General features: G+C 37.9%; 1 protein-coding gene across 8 annotated transcripts in view; it reads right to left on the reverse strand.

Annotated features, from left to right (window-relative positions):
• RIN2 (Ras and Rab interactor 2) overlaps positions 1 to 21157 on the reverse strand; it is a 268598-nt gene that overhangs the window by 148747 nt on the left and 98694 nt on the right. For 2 of the 8 annotated variants that reach the window (XM_056813847.1, XM_056813846.1), the window contains one exon: positions 2992 to 3230. The exons of the other annotated variants lie outside the window; for them this stretch is intronic. The gene's annotated coding sequence lies outside the window, so the exon portion shown is untranslated. The remainder of the gene's footprint in view (positions 1 to 2991; positions 3231 to 21157) is intronic. 8 annotated transcript variants of the gene reach the window in all.

A 21157-nucleotide genomic window follows, 5' to 3' on the forward strand; every position in this document is an offset into this window, starting at 1 on the left:
AATTCTATAAATTTTCTTAAATAGCTTTCACATCATTCATTAATTTCCATCCTTTCTATCATTACTCAGTCCATGCAGTCCATCCATCCAGATAGCACAATAGCCTACTACAGTTCTCCTTATCTTTAGTTTCTCTTGCTTCCAAAACATCTTGCATACCACTAATATATTAATCTTTATAAAAAAGTTAAAACCCTGTGTAAACTGAGCAAGTAGAAAATAGTAATGGTACATAAATTAATTGATTAATTTAGTTATATGCCAATTAAAATACCAAAGGATTACTTTGTAGAGCTGGTAAAAATAATGAAATTCACCTGGGGGAACAATAGGTCAAGAATATCAAGGGAGAGGAAAAAGTATCACTTAAATACAAAAGGTTACATCATAAACAAATTAGAAGAACAAGAAAGACATTACCTTTCAAATCTATAGATAGGGAAAGAGTTCATCTACAAAGAGGAAAAAGGTCAAAGAAGATTACAAGAGATAATTTTGTTATCACATAACATTAAAAAAGTTGCACAAATATGTTCAATACAGTGAAGATTAGAGGGGAAACAATTATAGAAAAATGTTTTTGGCAATTTTTACCAATAAAAATCTCATTTCACGATATGTAGGGAACTGATTCAAATTTATGAGATTAACAACTGTTCCTAAGTGATACATGAACAGGTTATTCTCATGGAAGAAATCTAAGCTCTCTATAGCTGTATGAAAAAAAAAACACTCCAGGTCACTAATAATCAGAGAAACATAAATTAAAGTAATTCTGAAGCTCATTCTCACACACATCAGATTGGCAAAGATGTCAAAAGAGAATGACAAATGTTAGAAGGGCTTTAGGAATACTGGTATATTTGTTCACTGTTGGTGGTACTATGAATATGTCCAACCATTTTGGAAGTAACTACTTTGTGCATATCTTTTGACATGGTAATACCATTGCTAGACATATCTGAAAATGCTTAAAGAAAGAAGGAAAGGTTCTTTATATATAAAAATATAGTAGCACTCCAAACAAGGGGGAAGCCTATCAAATGGGGAATGGAAAAATAAATTGTGGCATAAGGATATGATTAAATACTCTTGTGCTATAAGAAATTATAAAAGAGATGGCTTCAGAGAAACCTGAAAAGACATGTATGAATTGATGCAAAGGGAAGTAAGCAGACCAGGGAAACAATTTATATTATAACAGTTGAATGATTTAAGGACTATAATGAATGTAATGACTAATTCTGACTTTGGAGGACTGGTGATAATGCTATCCATTTCCTAATAGAGAAGTGATGGACCTAAAATTATGATCCAGACATAAATTTTAGGACATGGTGAATATGGAAATGTTTTGCTTGATTCTACATATTTATTACAAGGATTTATTTATTTTAAGTTGTGGATAGTAGAAGGAAGAGAGAATTAAATGCTTGATAACTGAAAACAGATTTTTAAAAATTAAAGCCATTCCTAATCTGGCTTCTACTTATCTTTCCAGATATATGTCATATTACTTTTATTCATACTTTCAAGTCAAACTGGCCAACTAAGTTCTCCCTAACCCCTCTCTTCTGCCTCTTACTATTCTTATCTTGTTTTAGCTCAGTTCATAAATCACTTCCTATATATTTTTAAAAAACCCTTATCTTCCATCTTGGAATCAATATTGTGTATTGGCCAGATTTGAACCTAGGACCTCTAGGCCTGGCTTTCTATCCACTAACCTACTCAACTGGATAAATTAAAATTCCTTAGCCTGAACTTCAGGGTCCTCTATCCTGGCCTCAACTTACTTTTTTAACCTTTTCCTCCCAGTATGAATCTTTTGCTCCAAGCAAGATAGCCTTCTTGCTATATTCTAAATACAGCAAGCTCATTTCACCACTATGCATTTCTCCTGTCATGTATATCTTTCCTCTTCTGTTCTAATTTGGCTCAATCATATCCTATTGTGTATTATTATTAATTTTGTAAAACCCTTACCTTTTGTCTTAGCATCAATTCTAAAACAAGAGCTAGGCAGTTGATTAAGTAATTTACCCAGGGTTTCACACCTAGGAAGTATCTGAGGCCAGATTTGACTCCAGATCAGACCTGGCACTCTATCCACTGTGCCACTTAACTGCCCCCTTGCCTTTAATCTTTAGTAGTGCTACAACCAGGGTCACTGGCTAACCCACATAATAACAGTACAAATGATAAGCAGAGGAGATGGATTTGATTTTAATCTCAACTCCAGAATCCCTAGGGTGTCAAGATTCCCTTCTAGATTCAAGAACTCATTCTAGATAAGGTGACCCTAGCAAAGGATATTGTCATTAAAGAACCTGGCTACTCTCTCAGGAAGGACCTCTCCAGTGCAGAAGGCTGGGTAGGTGGTAGTGGTAGGGCAGTATAGGTAGTCACTGATGAATAAGCAGACTTGAACTTCTACTTGAAAAGCCTCAGAGAGTATTGGGATTATTTCCTCTTTGTCCAATAGTCCTGTGACTATTGGAACAATAGTCCAACAGTCCAATAGACTGTGAGCTTCTGCAGTATAGGGACTATTTTTTTAACCAATTTTGATACCCCCAATGTTGGGAGCAGTACCTGGCACTTAAAGAATCTTAGTTCACTGAATTAATTTTGAGTTCCATCTCTGAGGCTCACTTGACTATGCCTTGAGCTAAGGACAGTCCTCCTTTCTTTTAGCCCTGTTCTGCTACCTGGACTCAGACTTGAATGCTTTGACATTACCAACAGCATTTAAATCTTTGTGACCTGAGACTATAACCCTCAGCCCATACCAGTGGGCATCTTGCGATTTCACCATAGAGGTCATAAGTATCTCATAGGATCAAAGAATGTCAAGTTGAAATTTTGGAGGAATTCTCTTCTCCAATCCAAATAATTTGTTTCATAGTTGAGGAATATGAGGTCCACACATGAAGCAGGATATGGTTCTTGGGATGTGTAATCAAGGAAACTGGGCTCATTGTATTATACCTTTTCAGATGGAACAGCCCTCAGAAGCCATCAAATCAGATCTTCTCATTTCACAGAGGAGGAAAAATATAGCCAAGGATGGTCATTTGCTTCCTGTCACATAGATAATAAGCATCAGAGGAGATATTTGCATTCAGGTCCTCTGACTGCAGAGTATTATTTCCACTTTACTATTCCGCTTTCTTCAAATACTACTTGTATGATACTGGGTAAATCATTTTATTTCTCAGTGTCTTCAGCTGAAAAATGGAGAAAATAATAATAATATTACCTACCTTCATGGCATTTCTATATGTCACTTTTTATTAGTGCCCAAGATTATACTATGAGTGACAGGCCTGGAACTAGAACCCAGGTCTCTCTAGAACCACAACAGTGTTCTTTTCATTCTAGCAGCATGTTTAAATTTTTAAAAATCCCTGCCAGTGAGATCAAGAATTATTTATTGAATTACATAAAAAGCATATTCTCACCCTCCACATAAACTTATCAAATTTGAAGTGAGAAATACAACTTTTCCCACAAATTAAGCTATGGGGGTAAAGGACTATTCTTTAATTTAGTCTGTCTGGCATCATTAAAAAAATATCCTCAGTTAATCTTTTCAATGTGTATGTACCGACTTCCTGTTTTTCTCCTGAGCGTCTACTAGACTAGATTATGTAAGGCAGGGTTTGTGGCACTGTACTTCAGGAATACTGGCCCAACAGAAATATTTCCTTCACTTTATATGGATGGTGAGGAAACCATAGAAAAGCCACATTGCACAAATATCCCATTACACAAATATAGTCTACATACAGGGGAAATATCTCCATTCAGCAAATATCCAAAAACCAGAACGAGTGTTAAGTTTCTGTGATATAATTTAGTTCAGCTTTTCCCTCACCAAGGTCTACCAAGAGTTTAAGGCATACAAACATTAATGACTTTCACATACATACACAGCTAAATAGCAGGGTTGCTGATGCTTCTCTCTTGCTAGCCAGAAAACAGCTCACAGAGCTTACAGAGCAGATTGTCTAGTCCAAGTTGATGGCATTTTCAGATGGACTGTGGAACTGCCATCCAGACGTGGTCTAAGTAAATCCATTCCTTATTCATCTTCCTTAAAATTCATACTCTTACCCTCACAGAACTCCATGCTTAACACGATAGATTTGAAGCTCAAAAAGAATTCTGGAGGTCTTCTAATTCAACTCTTCATTTTATTAATGAAGAAATTGAGGTCCAGAAGGATTAAATGTGCCTATGGTCATGCAGGTAGTAAGTGACTGAGCTAGAATTTGAACCCAAGTCTTCTGACTAGGCAAACAAGGTTAAATGACTTGTCCAGTATTATATAGCTAGAGAAGGAAATGGCAAATCACTCTAGAATACCTGCTATGAAAATCACAAAAAAGTGATCACAAAGAGTTAGACATGCCCAAAACAACAAAACAACTTGGGACTAAAACTTATCCTACTTCCACTGTTAGCTTTTCTTTAAAATCTCTTAATATGCTAACATTTAGATACTTCCAGAGTTTGAAAGTACATTTTCATCTGCGTGCATACCCTTCCATCAAAGCAGATTTCAGTCCCTCCAAACTCCAGCAGATAGATGGCTTTCACAAGATACTGTGGCCAAAAGAGTTCACTGTCCAGTGATCAACCTTCTGGTAACAAACCTGTATAAAATTAGTCAGGTTCTTCTGCAGATACAGACACATAGTCTGGGCCTGAGAGATGTAGTAGTAGTAGAACTTTATTGCAGGAGCTCAGCTATAAGTCTTGATTGAAACTATTGACATTAGAATTCTTTTTTCCTTCCCCAAATTACTTTTCTATAAAACAAACAAACAAATGCAGAAGTGAACTAAAAATTCTGTTCCAGTTTCTGAGTAGGAACACTATAAGCAAAATTCCTCCTTTTAAAAGAAATGCTACCTATCCTTTCCCCCTTTTGTTCCTTTCAGATCTTGGGCTTTATATGAAGTCTAGTTCCCACAGTGAAAAACAAGAGACAGAGGGCAGCCCAGTGTGTTTACTTATCCTGCACTGAATCACTGAATGCCTTTCTGCCTCCCTCCAGTCAAGTTCATGGTCATTATTTCCTTCATGACTGGCCTCTAAAAGGAAGACTAACACTCTGTCTTAGTATTTACTCACTCACTTTGAATTTCACAGAGTTTACATACAGTTTGATCTAAAAAAAGACCTACATGAAAGATCATATTCATCCTTTTCTTTACATCCCTACCACTAAAGAACAGTGCCAGGCATATGGTACGTGTTTAATTAATGCATGTTGACTGATTGACTGTGCTAGGCACTGATGTGTACAAAAAGATATTAAGAGACAAGCCCTAATCTCAAGAAATTTATAATCAAATAGACCGAAAGATTTCCCTTTGGATAACAGCTGAGTTGGGGTCCCCTGTCTGCTAGTCCAGTATTCTTTTTTTTCTATTAATATCTGGATTTCACTTTCCTTTTATCCCAAAAAAAAGGACAGATAACATATTTGTTAAGCACTTATTAATGCCAGGTATTGTTCTAGCTCTAGGAATACAGAGAAAAACAAGGAAGCTAGTTCCTGCCCTCATTTCATTCTAATGGAAAATGACAATATATAAAGGGGAAGTGAAAAGAGAATGGGTACCCGTGCAGTAACATGGTGTGGAGATGAGAGGAAGTGACAAAGAGATCAGGACCCGGGGATAGATGAGGAGGTTTACCTGTGATAGCTCAGCAGAAAAGGTTCCAGTGAGGATGATGCTGGGATAGCAGAAAACAGTGTGGAGATGGTCAGGGATGATCCTTAATATTACTTTGAGCTCTAATATGCCATGATTCTATGAAACAATTACTTCTGGTTGCAAATAATATACTAGTGATCTAATATAGTCAATGAAGTCTCCAAGGGCTAACACACACCAGAGGAGTAACTTAAAGGATCCACTTATGTGCCTATGTCATTCCTCATATGTTGGGCATAGTGCCCAGACTCTTATTATTAGAGAACTGATATTATTTTGAAAAAGTTATTAGTCTTTAATTTTCATCTCACTTTCATTTTCTAATATATCCCCTATTTTTCCACCCACTGAGGAATTTAATTTTTAATTTAAAAAATTAAAAATAAAACAGTTCAGCAAATATAAACAGTATATCAACCAAATTTGTAAATAAAAACAATATTTAACACCTATAGTTCCCCACTTCTGCTAAGAAGAAAGTACATTTTCTCAATTCTTTGCTGGGGCCAACTTTGGTCATTAAATGACACAGCATACAGAATAATTCTAAAAGGAACAGGAAAAGCCATGCTTATCTTAGGAGGAATCTTGCAGATGCCCTAAAAGCAAAATGAAATATGAAAAGCATGCAATTTCCTGGCCTAGGCAGGGGTGCTGTTAAATACTTTCTTATGTAAAGGTTCTGAGGAAATGTCTGTGAAATACAGTGATGATCATTATGTCTCTTTCCAGTGTTCACCATGCTTTGTTCTCGAGGGAGGATATCAATACAGATTATTGATGGCATATAATCTGCTGCTGTAACAGAAAGGAGCTTCCCAAGCCACATGGCTCTCAAACTACAACCGAGTCTAGTAGTAATAGGAGTCAGGAGAATTGTAACCACAAACATGCCATGTCCTGCCAAAAGTTGAGCCTACCCTTGGGCAAACTTAACCAAATAACATAATGAAAGTTCAATGCTTAATTTCCCAATCCAGGAAAGAGGGCATGAACCCGGCTCATAAAACACCAATGGCATGGCCCAAAGCCAGAGTCACAGACATTGAGTCTTTCTCCTTTCTGGTGCAAATTAACTATTTCTAAAGATCTAACCGGCAGAGCTCACCAAGGTCCTATCTTCCAGGAAGAACTTCTGAAAGCACTGTGGAGATTAGAATATTACAATGAATATCTCCTGGACTCTCTTGTTTGAAGGAAACCAGTTTGAACTCTGACATTAAGCTAGGTGGTCGATGAACGGATGTAGATGAAAAATCCATGTTTATATGGCAAAAATAAGCAAAAACTGTTCTGTTGATCTATTTACAAAGTGCACATGGGATTAAATGAATATATCACATGAGAATCTGTAGCTCTAGGGCAGTGGATAGAGGACCAGGGCTAGAGATGGGAAATCCCAGGTTCAAATATGGCCTCAGACACTTCCTAGCTGGGTGACCCTGGGGCAAGTCACTTAATCCCTATTGCCTTGGAACCTATACATAGCACTAATTCTAAGACAGAAGTTAAGGGTTAAAAAAAGAAAAGAAAATCTAAGGTTTCCCAGAATGGAACAATATTCCAGATGAGGTTTGACTAGGAAAAAGTAGTCAATGATAACAGTCAACAAACATTTATTAAGACCCTACTATGTGCCAGGCACTTCACTAAGCTACGAGGATAAAAATATGAAAAAGATAGTCCCTGTCCTCAAGAAACTTATAAACTAATTAGCAAAGATAATACACAACAAGAAGTTGAAAAGCTGAAGGCATTAAATGTGGTGGCAAGATGGAGAAGTCAGAAGTGTTCCAGAGTAGTGTTGTTGCCAGGTGAGAAATGAGGGGCTGTTCTGAATTGTTCCCTTGCTTATTTCCCCCTTTCTTGATAATCTCACTCAATCATTCAACCTCTCAATCAGTTAATAAGCATCAACTAAGTATCTAGGAGGTGCCAGGCATAGTTTTCATGAGAGGGGATACACAGACATGAAATGAAACAATCTCTGTCCTCAGGGATATTACATCCTACTGAGAAAAAAAAACAAAATAAATATAGAAGTCTACATATAATAGAAGCAAAAAATAATGCTAGGCACTTGCTCTAATACCTGAGAGAATTAGGAAAGGACTTATTTAGAAGATGGCTCTCATCCCTCAAAGGAACAGAGATTCTCAGAGGCAGAGGAGAAGATGGAGCATTCTAGACATGGCAGATAGCCAGTGCAAAGGCCAGAACTTGCCTTTATTTCTTGATTTCTCCACCAAGCCCCCAACCCTACATATCAGGTTTCTTTTGTGTGTTGTCTTCCCCATTGAACTATATGCTCCTTCAGGGTGAGGATGCTCTTTTGAGTATTTGAATCCCTAGTGGCTAGCACAGACTAGGTGCCTAATAAATATTTACTGATTATTGACTCAAATGAGAAAAATCATAAGGAGGCCAGTTTGGATGGACCAGAAAGTAGAAAATGTATACGACTGGAGGTAAAGGGAGAGGTTTTGTTTTTCATTCGTATGTGAATCTTTGTGACTATTTGGGGCTTTTTTGGGCAAAGACACTAGAGTAATTTGCCATTTCCTTCTCAAGCTCATCTTAAAGACGAGCAATTGAGATGAAGAGGGTTAAGTGACTTGCCCACAGTCACACAGCCAGTAAGTGTTTGACACCAGATTTGAACTCAGAAAGATTAGTCTTCCTGACTCTAGTCTTGGCACTCAATCCAATGTGCCACCTAGCTACCTTAAAGAGATGTTAGGGCTAGATTTACAGACTTTTGAATCATCTGCAGACAGATGATAATATATATTTCTCAATGCATTAGCCCTTTTACTTTTTTGCTGTTATATAACAAATATTCACTCATACTGACCACTTTTTCATATGAAACTACTGCCTAGCCATTCTGCTTCTCTTTTGTGCTTGTGTAGCTGATTTTAAAGCAGGCATAGGGCTTTACATTTCTCTTTATTAAATTCCATCTTCTTTGAATCAGCCAGACTTGGTAAGGCTTAAATTGGGACTCTAAGCAGACCTGTGGGGTTGGGCACAGGCTAAAGAATTAAGCCAGGGAACACAGCCAGATGTCTGCTTTTTCTATGCTCAAGGACATGAGTCAGAAAGCATATCCAAGACTAAGAGATTTACCCAAGGGGAAAAGTCTACTATAAGTAATATTAACCAAGACTGAAACAGAGTCTGAAGTCTATGTCAAAAAATCTGATGACGGATAAGGCAAGTAGTTATTGTCTTTCCATGAGGAAGATAACTGACTGGGCTCCAAATGGGTAGGAAGTGGACATCAGAATATTCTGGTTGTGGATTTTAGAGATCTGTTCATTGAGAAACTGACAGGGTACAAAGCAAAGTGTTCAATCACTGAGATATATGGGACAAGGGAGAAAGCTCTCAAATTAAAGATCTGAAATGCAAATCAGGAGGATTGGTGTACACATAAAGAACTCAGCATTTCTTTGATTCAATGAATTTCTGAGGAAAAAGTGTTGCACTTAAAAAGCTGGCTCTATTGGATGGGATCTAGAATCACAGAATCTTAGACTTGGAAGGAATCCTTGACACTAAACATATAATATGCTCTACAATATCATAATTATTTTTAACATATATTTGTCTCAATGGCCCAGTTTAAGTGTAGGCTTCTGAAGTGTGCAGATGTGTTTGTGCCTAGAATGAGACCTTAAGGATTATGCTGAAAAGAGGCCAGTTAGGAAGTACAAAGGAGATGACAGCCATAGCAATGCTGAAACTAAATATGACCACAATATGGTAGCAATGAAGGTGAGATAGGATCTGCTGTAACATTGATTCCAGGCTCTTGGGATTTCACTTTGAGTCTTTGCAGAGACTATGTTCAAAGCTTCAGGGGAGTCAATGGAATGGGACAATGGGGAGAAGAGGAGGGCAACTATCTATTAACCATTCCTGTTCCTCATAACTCACCCTTAAGCTATCAAAACCTCCACTCTGATCCCAGGAGGCAGAGTACTGTAATAGCTTTTATATTGTTTCTGAGACCCCCAAATTAAAAACTCACAGATAGGAAACTAGTTTGCTCACAATTCCTTGACAGGGTTCCAGCCAAGTAAACATCTGTGAGAAGAGATATTTATCATCCCTCCTTACAAATGACTATTGTTAATTTAGAAGAAAAAAAAATTACAACCTACCATTTGTAAAGCCAGAGAATCATTATGAGAAGACAGCTGCAATAAAATCATTCTCACCTCATTATGGACTCATTGATTGGTAATGTGTCTGGAAAAATTATTGATGTCTTGGACAGTGGTCTTCTAAGTCACATTCCAGAGCTCAGGAAAAATTGTAGGACTATCTTAATTATAATTGGTAAGGAAAGGGATCTGTATGTGTATTACATTAAATTCATCTCAGCCCAAGGGAAAGTTGCCTATTTACTACCACCTCTGGGACATTTTTTCAATGTCCAGGCAAGTTCTTAAAACATAGCCACAACTATGCAATTCTGTTAAATAAGAACAGTCACTTTGTTTAAAAAAAAAAAAAGAGGTGAGGGAGGATGGGTTTGGAGGGAGCACGGAAAATGTTAAGGAAGGAAGAACCTGACCTGAGGAAACTGAAAGACAGTAAAGTAAAATGTCAAATCTTAACTCTTTTCTAAATAATCAAATGTATTATACCTTCCATTTTCTCAATGTTGCAATGTGGTGGGGCTAAGAGAACTGTATTTTAATATCCAAACCACAAAGCCCTGGCTTTTCTCTATGTCATGCCATTATCTGGCTCTTGGCAAAGTTAAAATTCTTCCTTTTGAAACTACTATTTCCTTTTGGAGGTCAGCTGAAAGCCCAGTTCAAGCACCACATTGATAAAGCTAAACACAGGACTGCTCTCAAAAAAATCTATCAATTATGGGCTCCAGCATAAAAACTCCCCTTGGTGCCAGGGTTTAATAGACATCCTAGCTCAAAGGTGGCTTTGTGTTGGTGCAGCTGTAGCCACAAGTAAGAGTTAAAAGACTTATTTTAATGTTTCCCCAACTTCCTTCAGTACCCATTGCCTTTTCTGTTGTAGTAGTTGTTTAATTTTTTACTTGGGGGAAGAAGGCCTTAGCATACAATTGGGGAAATACTTAAAAATCTGGCTTATGTATTTATTTTATGTGTTTTCTACTCAGCAGACATTTTCCCCCCATTGAGCAGGAACCTTTTCTAAACCCAGACTATCTAACTGTTTTCTGCGTATTAATCATTTTCCATCTTTAGTTATACCCAGCAAGAATTCAGATGTTCCTCTATAAAGTAGCAACTGGCTAATAACCAGACACTGACATGAAAAGTATTGTCTTAGTTGTTATCCTGATTATAGAAGATATTAAAATGCACGTACACATTCTGCAGATGGGATGCGATCCTTTGAATTTTTTCTGTTACTTTAATGGGGCAACTTAAACATACGTGCAATTTTTTAGAAAAAAAATGCCATTCAGGTATTTTAGTGAAGCTGATATATTTTGACTACTTGTAGTTCTAAGCTCTCAAACTGAACAGGTTGGAACACATATGGGTGGTTAGGGTATGTGGTTAGAAAGCCAAATTGGGCAAAGGGTTCTCTTTCAAAAATGATTGGTATTAAGACTTTTATTTTTAATTTTGCAAAGTGAACAGTTTACAGATTTTGACTATGTCAGTAGTTATTCTATGTAGCTTAATTCTTCCATTATAATACTATCATACATTTATATAGCTCTACACAGTTGACAAAGTACTTTGACATATATATCCCACTGAGAGAAAATAGCTTTGACACCTCTTCTATGACGCCTTTCTTGACAACTCCAGTGAGAAGTAATCCCTTCCTCACCTTATGACTCAGAATCCATATTTATCTACTGGTATGTATGCCTTCCCCTCTACTAGATTGGAAACTCCTCAAGAGCAGAGCCTGGGTCATCTCTGTGTCTCCCACTAGGGCTGAATACAATGCTTTCTATAAGGTAGGTGGTTAATAAAATTTTAATTAAATTTTTAGACTATTTCATTTGGTCCTCACACTATTTGTGGGAGGTACTCAGAGACCATAATGCCTTGACTTCATGAATGAAGAATTTGGTTGAGAAAGGGTAAGTAACTTGCCCAACATCAGAGAGCTAGTTATCAGTACAACCTTGGCTAGAACCCAAGTTTTCTGATCTCCAGTTCAGTGATTTTCCTACTATACTATCACCTTCAAGTTCATTAATCAATATTCCCAGGCAGGAATAATCAAAAGCTGGATAATCACAGTTGAACTCATGGCACAGTTGTATAACCAAGTCATGCCCTCTGCTCTGTGACCACATGGGTGCAGTTTGTGATAATGACTTCTCTTATTTCCATTTTAAGGTGAAAATGCTATGTGACTATGCCCAGTTGGGAATGGTTAACATCATTTTTTTGGCTGGAACACTAGTTTACCAATCAATTGTTTGAACTACATATTAGGTTAAACTGATCCTGAGTCCTTCCCCTGTTCCCATTTCTTGTTTATGAGGGTTTGTGCTTGGGCAAGCACAAGAATGTGTCTGAAAAATCCAAAGATGGGAACACTAATCATAGTCAGATATACACCCCAGCCTTGAGGAAGTAAGATTCAAAAAGTTCAGAGAAAAGTTGAGATTAAAAGCTTCATTTGGAGGCAGATAAAAGGCAAGAGAAACAAGTAATTCTGTTGTGGTGGTAAACTACAGACCACCCAGTCACCCAGTCAGACATGAGTCTTGGTATGATGAAAAGGTCACTGGGCTAGGAGTCAAAATTCTCTACCAATGCCATTTGGACTTCCAAAGCTTGTACACAGTGGCCCTTGGGGTAAGGCTCTAGCATTCTGAGGAATGGATGAAGTGGATGGAAACTTACAAGTTCCTTATTTTCAAGTCCAAGAGGTTGATTTTTCCAAGGACACACAGGAAATAAAGGAGAGAGAGAGCCAAAATTTAAACCCAGGTCTTTCTTCCCCAAATCCAATCTACCCTAGCATCATATTTCTGCACTAGAATCTTAGCTCTCTTATTAATTCTCTATGTGACCATGAACAACTCTTGCATCTTCTCTGGGCTTTGGCTAATCTCGTTTGTAAAATAAGGGAACTGGGAAGTTCCTTTTTACCTTTCCTTTGGTAGTGAGGTGGGTGTACATTCCACATAAGGAAGACATTTGTAACAATTAGCACCATTAAGCAATTACTGCCTCCCAATAGTCCCTTGTTACTGGAAGGGTTTAGGCAAAGGCTCAATGACTTCTTGTTAAGTATATTGCAAAGGGGCATTCTGTATTATGTGAGAGCTGGAACTAAAGCTCCCTTACTCCCTTTCCAGTTTTAAAATCTTATGACCACTAATGTCTCTTTAAATCTGAAGGAAAAAAAGGCTACATAATTTTATATTTAAATTAAGCATGAGAGGGGGCAGCTAGTAGCACAGTGTCAAACCTAGAGTTGTAAGGACCTGGGATCAAATGTGACCTCACATACTTCCAAGCTGTGTGACTTTGGGCAAGTCACTCAACTTTGTTTGCCTAGTCCTTGCCCTTCTGTCTTAAGAATTGATACTGACAGAAAGTAAGGGTTAAAGAATGGAAATTAATGTAGCATGAAAGGCAGCATAGTACAAAGAATGCTGGATTTAAAGTCTGAAGAACTAAGTAGGAGTCCTGGGATTGCCACCTATAACCCTGGTCAGTTCTCTTATCCTCTCTTCTTCTTTTTTTAACTTTAATTTTAATTAATTAATTAATTTTTTACTAGTTACATGTAATAAGTTTCCAAACAAGTTTTCCTAAGTTAAATGTTCAAACTCATCTCCTTTCTCTTCCTCCTCCTGGTGCTAGCAGGTGATTCAATCTGGGTTACACATTCTCTGAGTCTTTTGGATGATACTCCTCAAACCACTTAACTTGCAGGGTTGTAACAAAAATTTTTTGTAAACTTTAGAGTGCTAAAGAAACCCCCCTGATCCAACACTAAAACCAAGAAGACGGCTCAAGAAGAATTTTGGTGAGTCTCAAAAGCAAAATTCTAATAAAAATAACCCGAAGAGGAAAAAGTGGTATGTTAAAAAGTCCCATATGCCTGTATGGAGAGGAGCACTATGACATTTATAAAGCACTGTTGTTTAATTTTATTCAACTGTCATAATTATACAATGATTGGGGGGAGCTGGGTAGTTCAGTGGATTGAGAGCCAGGCCTAGAGATGGGAGGTCCTAGGTTCAAATCTGGCCTCAGACACTTCCCAGCTGTGTGATCCTGGGCAAGTCACTTAACCCCCATTGCCTAGCTCTTACCACTCTTCTCCCTTATTGACTCCAAGACAGAAGATAAGGGTTTATAAAATAATAATTATACAATCATTGACATTGGTGAGATGGGTGTTATCGGGGTTTTTTTAGAGGTGGAAATATGAGCTCAGAAGGATTAAGAGCTTTGTTGCTGCAAGGACACATAGTTATGGGGTAGAATATGAATAAGATTGTAAGTCTTCTGATTTCTAGTTCTCTCTAGTCTCTTTTCTACTGTGTCACCAGCCTGAAGGGTATATGACCAAGGACAACAAATAGAAAAGACTGGCACTGGTACATAAGAAGAATTTCAGGAAGGCTAACATACAGAATGAGCTAAGATTTCTAAAAATGCTAAAGACAACAGGAAAGGCTTTCTTTTTAGGTAAGTTCAGAACAAAAAGGGAGAGGCTCACTGCTTGGGGCAGGTAGTGTAATATTAGAAGATAAGGAAAGAGCTGAACTATTAAAACATTTTTTTGTGTGTGTGTGGGTGTGTTTTCCAGCTAAGAGAATGACTTTCAGATTGGAAAGGGTAGAACAATAAAGGGTGACTTGTCCAATTTCAATAGTAAAAAGACCATGACTGACTCAACAAAAGAACAAAACTAAAAATAAAAAATTAACAAATAAATATGAAATCTTATACTTATGTTCTATTGAATAAGCATAAGATACAGGAGTTGTTCATGCTATGGACCACAGTGATATAGTAGTGCTGGACCTGGAATCAGGAAAATGTGTTTAAATCTGGCCTCAGATACTTATTAGCTACATAATCTTTGCCACATCACTTAATTTTTTCTACCTCAGTTTCCTCATCTGTAAAATGGATAAAAAAAAAGAGCACCTACCTCCTAGGAATGTCATAAAGATCAAATGAGATAATATTTGAAAATGCCTTGAAAAATTTAAAAAGCTATCTGAATCCTATGTATTATTATTTGAATGTAAAAAAACGTTTTGGTGGACTATAGTCAGTAGGCATGAATGATATAAAATAAATGCCCAAAATAGCTAATATGAAATTACACTGTATTGATGGAAATATAGTTACAAAGTCAGAATTTTATAGTTAGAAGGGTCATAAGTGACTACCCAGCATTCTCACCAGAAACACACCTAAGTCAAGGGGTCATCCAGTTTTTGCTGGAAGATCTCCAATGAGGACTTCAAATAGTAGGGAGCCTGCTATATCCCTATTGAAGCATTCAATCCACTTTCGGATAGCGCTGATTGGTAGAACATTTTTCCTGATAACAAGCTTAAATTTGTTACTTTTTAATTTTTTATCCACTGCTCTTATTTTTGTCCCCTGGAAATTAAACAGAATAAATCTAATCCTTCTTCTAAAAACAAACAAAATCACCTTTTCACAGACAGCTATTATGTCCCTCCAAAGTTTTCTCTTTAAGCTAAACATCCATAGTTCCTTCTATCTGCTCACCCTCATAAAGCATGTACTTGAGACTCCTCATTTTTATTTTTTAACTTTGGATACTTTCCAGCTTCTCAATGTGCTTTCTAAAATGCAATTCTCAGAACTGGATATTATATGCCAAATGTATTCTGAGAAGGGCATAATACAGTAGGATTATTACCTCCCTAGTCCTGGAAGTCAGTTTTCTCTTAATGTTGCCAAAAAATGTAGAAGCTTTTTTGGCTACCATAGCACACTACTGACTTATACTGAGCATGCCGTTGACTACATTTTCATATCTTTTTTCAGATGAAAAGTTTTCCATCCATGTCTTCCTCTTCTTGTCTTTTTTTTCCTCTTTTTTATTATTTATTTATTTATTACATTATTCCCCTCCCTCCCCTCCAACCACCCTTCCCTTATTATCTCATTGGTGTATAAACCCAGCAGTGCTATGGATGGATCAAAGGGCACAGTCTTTTAGTGTCCTTTGGGCATAGTTCCAAATTGCTCTCCAGAATGGCTGGATCAATTCACAACTCCACCAGCAATGCATTAATGTCCCGACTTTGCCACATCCCCTCCAGCATTCATTACTGATCTGTGGTTTCTTTCAATCTCCACTTTTCCCTCTTGTTCTAGAATATTGGGGCAGTTTTCTTGAATAATTTCCTGTAGCATTATGTCCATGTCTTTTTCTTTTTGTTATGGTCTTCTGGTAGACCAATGATTTTTTTTTAATAATATTTTATTTGATCATTTCCAAGCATTATTCATTAAAGACAAAGATCATTTTCCTTTCTTCCCCCCCAAGCCCCCATAGCTGATGCGTGATTCCACTGGGTATCACATGTGTTCTTGATTCGAACCCATTGTCATGTTGTTAGTATTTGCATTAGAGTGTTCATTTAGAGTCTCTCCTCTGTCATGTCCCCTCAACCGCTGTAGTCAGGCAGTTGCTTTTCCTTGGTGTTTCTACTCCCACAGTTTGTCCTCTGCTTATGAATAGTGTTTTTTCTCCTAGATCCCTGCAGATTGTTCAGGGACATTACACCGCCACTAATGGAGAAGTCCATTATGTTCAATTATACCACAGTGTATTAGTCTCTGTGTACAATGTTCTCCTGGTTCTGCTCCTCTCACTCTGCATCACTTCCTGGAGGTCGTTCCAGTCTCCATGGAATTCCTCCACTTTATTATTCCTTTTTGCACAATAGTATTCCATCACCAACATATACCACAATTTGTTCAGCCATTCCCGAATTGATGGGCATCCCCTCGTTTTCCAATTTTGGGCCACCACAAAGAGCGCAGCTATGAATATTTTTGTACAAGTCTTTTTGTCCATTATCTCTTTGGGATACAAACCCAGCAGTGCTATGGCTGGATCAAAGGGTAGACATTCTTTTATTGTCCTTTGGGCATATTTCCAAATTGTCCTCCAGAATGGTTGGATCACTTCACAACTCCACCAGCAATGCATTAATGTCCTGACTTTGCCACATCCCCTCCAGCATTCATTACTGATCTGTGGATTCTTTCAATCTCCACTTTTCCCTCTTGTTCTAGAATATTGGGGCAGTTTTCTTGAATAATTTCCTGTAGCATTATGTCCACATCTTTTTCTTTTTGTTATGGTCTTCTGGTAGACCAATGATTCTTAAATTGTCTCTTTTTTTTTCTTTTGTCATGGTCTTCTGGTAGACCAATGATTCTTAAATTGTTTCTCCTCAAATGATTTTCTAAATCCTCTATTTTGTGAATGAGATGCTTCATATTTTCCTCAATTTTTTAATTCTTTTCATTTTGTTTTATAGTGTCCTACTGCCTTGTGAGGTCACTTAATTCTAGTGGTTGTATTTTGGTTCTTAAAGACTGGATTTCATCCCTGGCTTTTTGGTCATCCTCCTTCTGGTCTGATTTTCTTTGGAGGTCATCTTTCATCTCCTTTGCCTCATTTTCAAGCTGGTTGATTTTGGCTTTCAATACACTTTTGTTTCCAGATGACTTATCTTAGTTTTAAAATTTTTTTCCCAATTGTCTTCAGCCTCTCTTAATTGTGTTTTGAATTGCATTTTGAGTTCTTCCACAGCCTGTATCCAATTCGCTAGGATTTCTGACTTACTGTTTGATGATCCATCCTCCTCTATTTCGTTTGCTCTCTGTTTGTTGCTTATGTAGAAGCTGTCTATTGTAATTTCCTTCTTCTTTTTCTGTTGTTTGCTCATATTTACCCCTTCTTTGCTCCCTGTATTTATTTGTGCTCTTGCTCCTCTCATTTTTTTTGGTTTTGGGGTTTTCTATCAGTCCCCCCTCTTGGAGCTTTGTCAGGACAGTGCAGTCTGTGGGGAGGGATGTTAGAGTTTGAGCTTCCCTGTCCTCTGGAGGCTTTTGATTGGATTAAAGCTCAGCAATCCCTGAGGGAGGGGTGTTAGAGCTCTGGCTTCCCTGACCTCTGAAGACTTTTGATGGGATTAAGTTCAGCTGGGTTGGCCTGGGTGTGCTCTGAGGCCAAAACCTCCTGGAAGGCTGGAGCAATATGGAGATTCTGAGCAGCTCTGACCAGTCTGCCAGCTCTTCACTCCCTCTCCAGCTCCTTCCCCACCACCTGTATTGGATGATCTGGGCCTGGCACAGCCCTGCCCTCAAGGTACACCCTCCAGACCAGTGCCTTTGTCTGCCTGAAGGTTCCCTCTGCTGCTGTAGGCTTAGCGCTCTAGGTGGGGGGTGGGGAAGAAGGCAGAGTCCTGGGACCTTCCTTCTGCCTTCCCCTTAAACCCCTGTGTTTTCAAATTCCAGCTTGGGGGGGGGTGTACCTTTTGGATTGAGTTCAGTAGGAGGGTTTCTTCACTCTGTCTTGTTGTTAGGTTTGATTTTCAGTCCCCTAGGAGCATTTAGTTTGTAATTGGTAAGGAAGTGTATTCAGAGGTCTGAACCTTTGCTACTTCTACGCCGCCATCCTGACTCTGCCTCTCCTCTTTTTGTGTTGAAAAATCTATTTCTCAAATTCAAGCATAAGATTTTGTAGTAATCCCCATTGAATTTCATCTTGTTAGATTTGGCTACTTTTTTGACCTGTCAGGATAATTTTGGATCCAGGCTGTGCCACTTAATGTTATCTATCTCTCCAATCTTTTATTTTTTATTTTATTTTTTTTAAACCCTTACCTTCCATCTTGGAGTCAACACTGTGTATTGGCTCCAAGGCAGAAGAGTGGTAAGGGCTAGGCAATGGGGGTTAAGTGACTTGCCCAGGGTCATACAGCTGGGAAGTGTCTGAGTCCAGATTTGAACCCAGAACCTCCCATCTCTAGGCCTGGCTCTCAATCCACTGAACCACCCAGCTGCCCCCTCTCCAATCTTTTAATCAATTAATTAATTTGTTTGCTGGTTACATTAAAATTTCCAGGTATCTCCCTCATTCTCTTTCTTCCCTCCTTGTACTTAGAGACAACATCATTTGACCAAAAAAAAAAATAGTATGTCTGTTAGGTTTCTATTTATCAGTTCTTTTTTTGGAGGTTATATGTTATTATTCAAATAATAATTTAGTATCTATATATAACATTCTTTTGGTTCTGCTCATTTTTCTTTTTCGTAACTTAATATAGTTCTTTTCATTAAAAAATTAAACTACTCATCACTTCTTATGGTGGAGTAGTAGTCCATCACTATTATAAACTACAACTTCTTCAATCATTCCTCAGCTGAAGGGCACCCCCTCAATTTCCAGTTCTTTTCCACCACAAAGAGAATGCTATAAGATATTTTAGGACATGTAAGTTCTTTTCCTTTTTCCTTGATCACCTTGGGAAATAGACCCAATAGTGTTGCTGGGTTTAAGGGTATGCACAATTTTATAACTCTTTAAGCATAATTCCAGGATGATCTCCAGACTGGCTGGATCATTTTACATTTCCACCAACTATTTTTCAAATCACAATTGTCATGAGAAAGTTTGATTACAATGCCATCCATCTTAATTAATGCTAACAATGTAAATAATATAAGGACCTAGAACATATTAATAAATCAGTCTTTCAAACTGATGTGAAACTGGAGCCATTCAACTATTTACAAACCTATTTAATTATACTATCATTTAATCCACAATACTTGATCTTTTCCATAAGAATAACATTAGATATTTTGTCAAACACTTTGCTTGGTAAACTATATCTCTAGCATTTCTCTGTCAATACTCCTGTCAAAAAAGGAAATAAGGTAAGTATAGTGCAATCTGTTTTTGATATAGCCATGATGGTTCTTTGTGATCAACATTTTCTTTTCTAGGTTATCATGGACCACCTGAGGGAGGGAGCTAATTGGGTATTTTAATGTAACAAACAAATACATTTAAGTTAAAATACTTTCTAGAAATTATTTCTGAAATTGTAGTTCATTCACTTATGGTTCAAGATTCTATCTTCTAAAAAATCAAGACAAATCACTGTCCATCTTTAAGGGGCCTCATCTGTTCTCTATGATCTGTCAGTCAAATAATACAGACAATGATTCAGTAGTGGTATTAACCAGTTCTTTCTGTATGCAAAGATGACTTCATCTGAGCCAGGTGATGTGAATTCATCAAAGTATCTATGTACTTTTTTATTAGCCACTATTGGGCAATTGGCCCAAAGTTCATTTTCTTTGATAAATGAAATAGAAAGAAATATAATCAAGCATGTATGCCTTTTCTCTGTTGTCAGTTATTTCCCCACTAACCCAAGCAAACCAGACTCTTAGCTCTAGGTGAACAGGTCTGTCTTAACTAAACATCATATTCCCCCACCCTAGGTGGCTCAGTAGAGATAGAGTGTTCAGTCTGAAGTCAAAAAGACCTGGGTTCAAACTGTGACAGAGGATGGCACTAAAGAAAAAGTGCCAGGCTGAAGAGTATATGAAATTGATCACCTCGACGGGGAAGGGGCCCCCAGGAGTGGATTCCAGAGGAGGAGGAGACTCTGGCTTGGAGAAAAATGAGGGTCTCTTGGTCTTGTGAAGCTGAAGGAAGAAATTGGGAAAAGACTTTCTCCTTAGGGTTACCCATTTTTTCTGCTGGTGACTAGAAATCTTTCCCTCCAACACTTCCCAATTGAAGGGACTTTTGAAGAGAAACCTGAGCAGACTTTACCTCAGCTCCTGTTGCCCAGGGTTGAGTCAACCTGACTTTCTCTCAGGGGCCTCAGGCTGCCAAGACCTGAGTTCCCTCCAAACTGGAAGAGGGAGGAGAAAAGGTTTAGATACAGACAGGCACCCCCTTTCCCACTTTTCTTTTCCCATTCTTCCCTGCCCATTATTCCTTTTGTATTACCTGATTGAGTTAACATTAAAAGTTATCTGTTCCCCTAGCTGAGTGTGAATGAACGGATCAAGGGGAGACCTTTTGGTCTCAAGTAGAGGAGAGGGGGGACAAGAGCGAATTGGGGAGAGCAGCTTTAGCTAAGGAGGGAAGGCAGAAGGGGGAAAATCTTCAAAACCCCTCTCCTCTCTCTGAACCAACCCATTACATCTGCTATCTCCCTGAACCCCTCTTTGAGAAGGGGGTTCTCCTCTCTTTCCCCCTCTCCATACCAAAAGTCCAAGCTTCCCTTATGGCTACAAACTTCCCTCATTTTAATTTTTTTAATACCAAACCAAGCTTCAGACATTTATAATGTGACCTTGGGTAAATCTTTTTTTAAACCCTTGCCTTCCTAGAATCAATACTGC

This window comes from Monodelphis domestica, chromosome 1, assembly GCF_027887165.1.
Source record: "Monodelphis domestica isolate mMonDom1 chromosome 1, mMonDom1.pri, whole genome shotgun sequence".
Lineage (NCBI taxonomy): Eukaryota > Metazoa > Chordata > Mammalia > Didelphimorphia > Didelphidae > Monodelphis > Monodelphis domestica.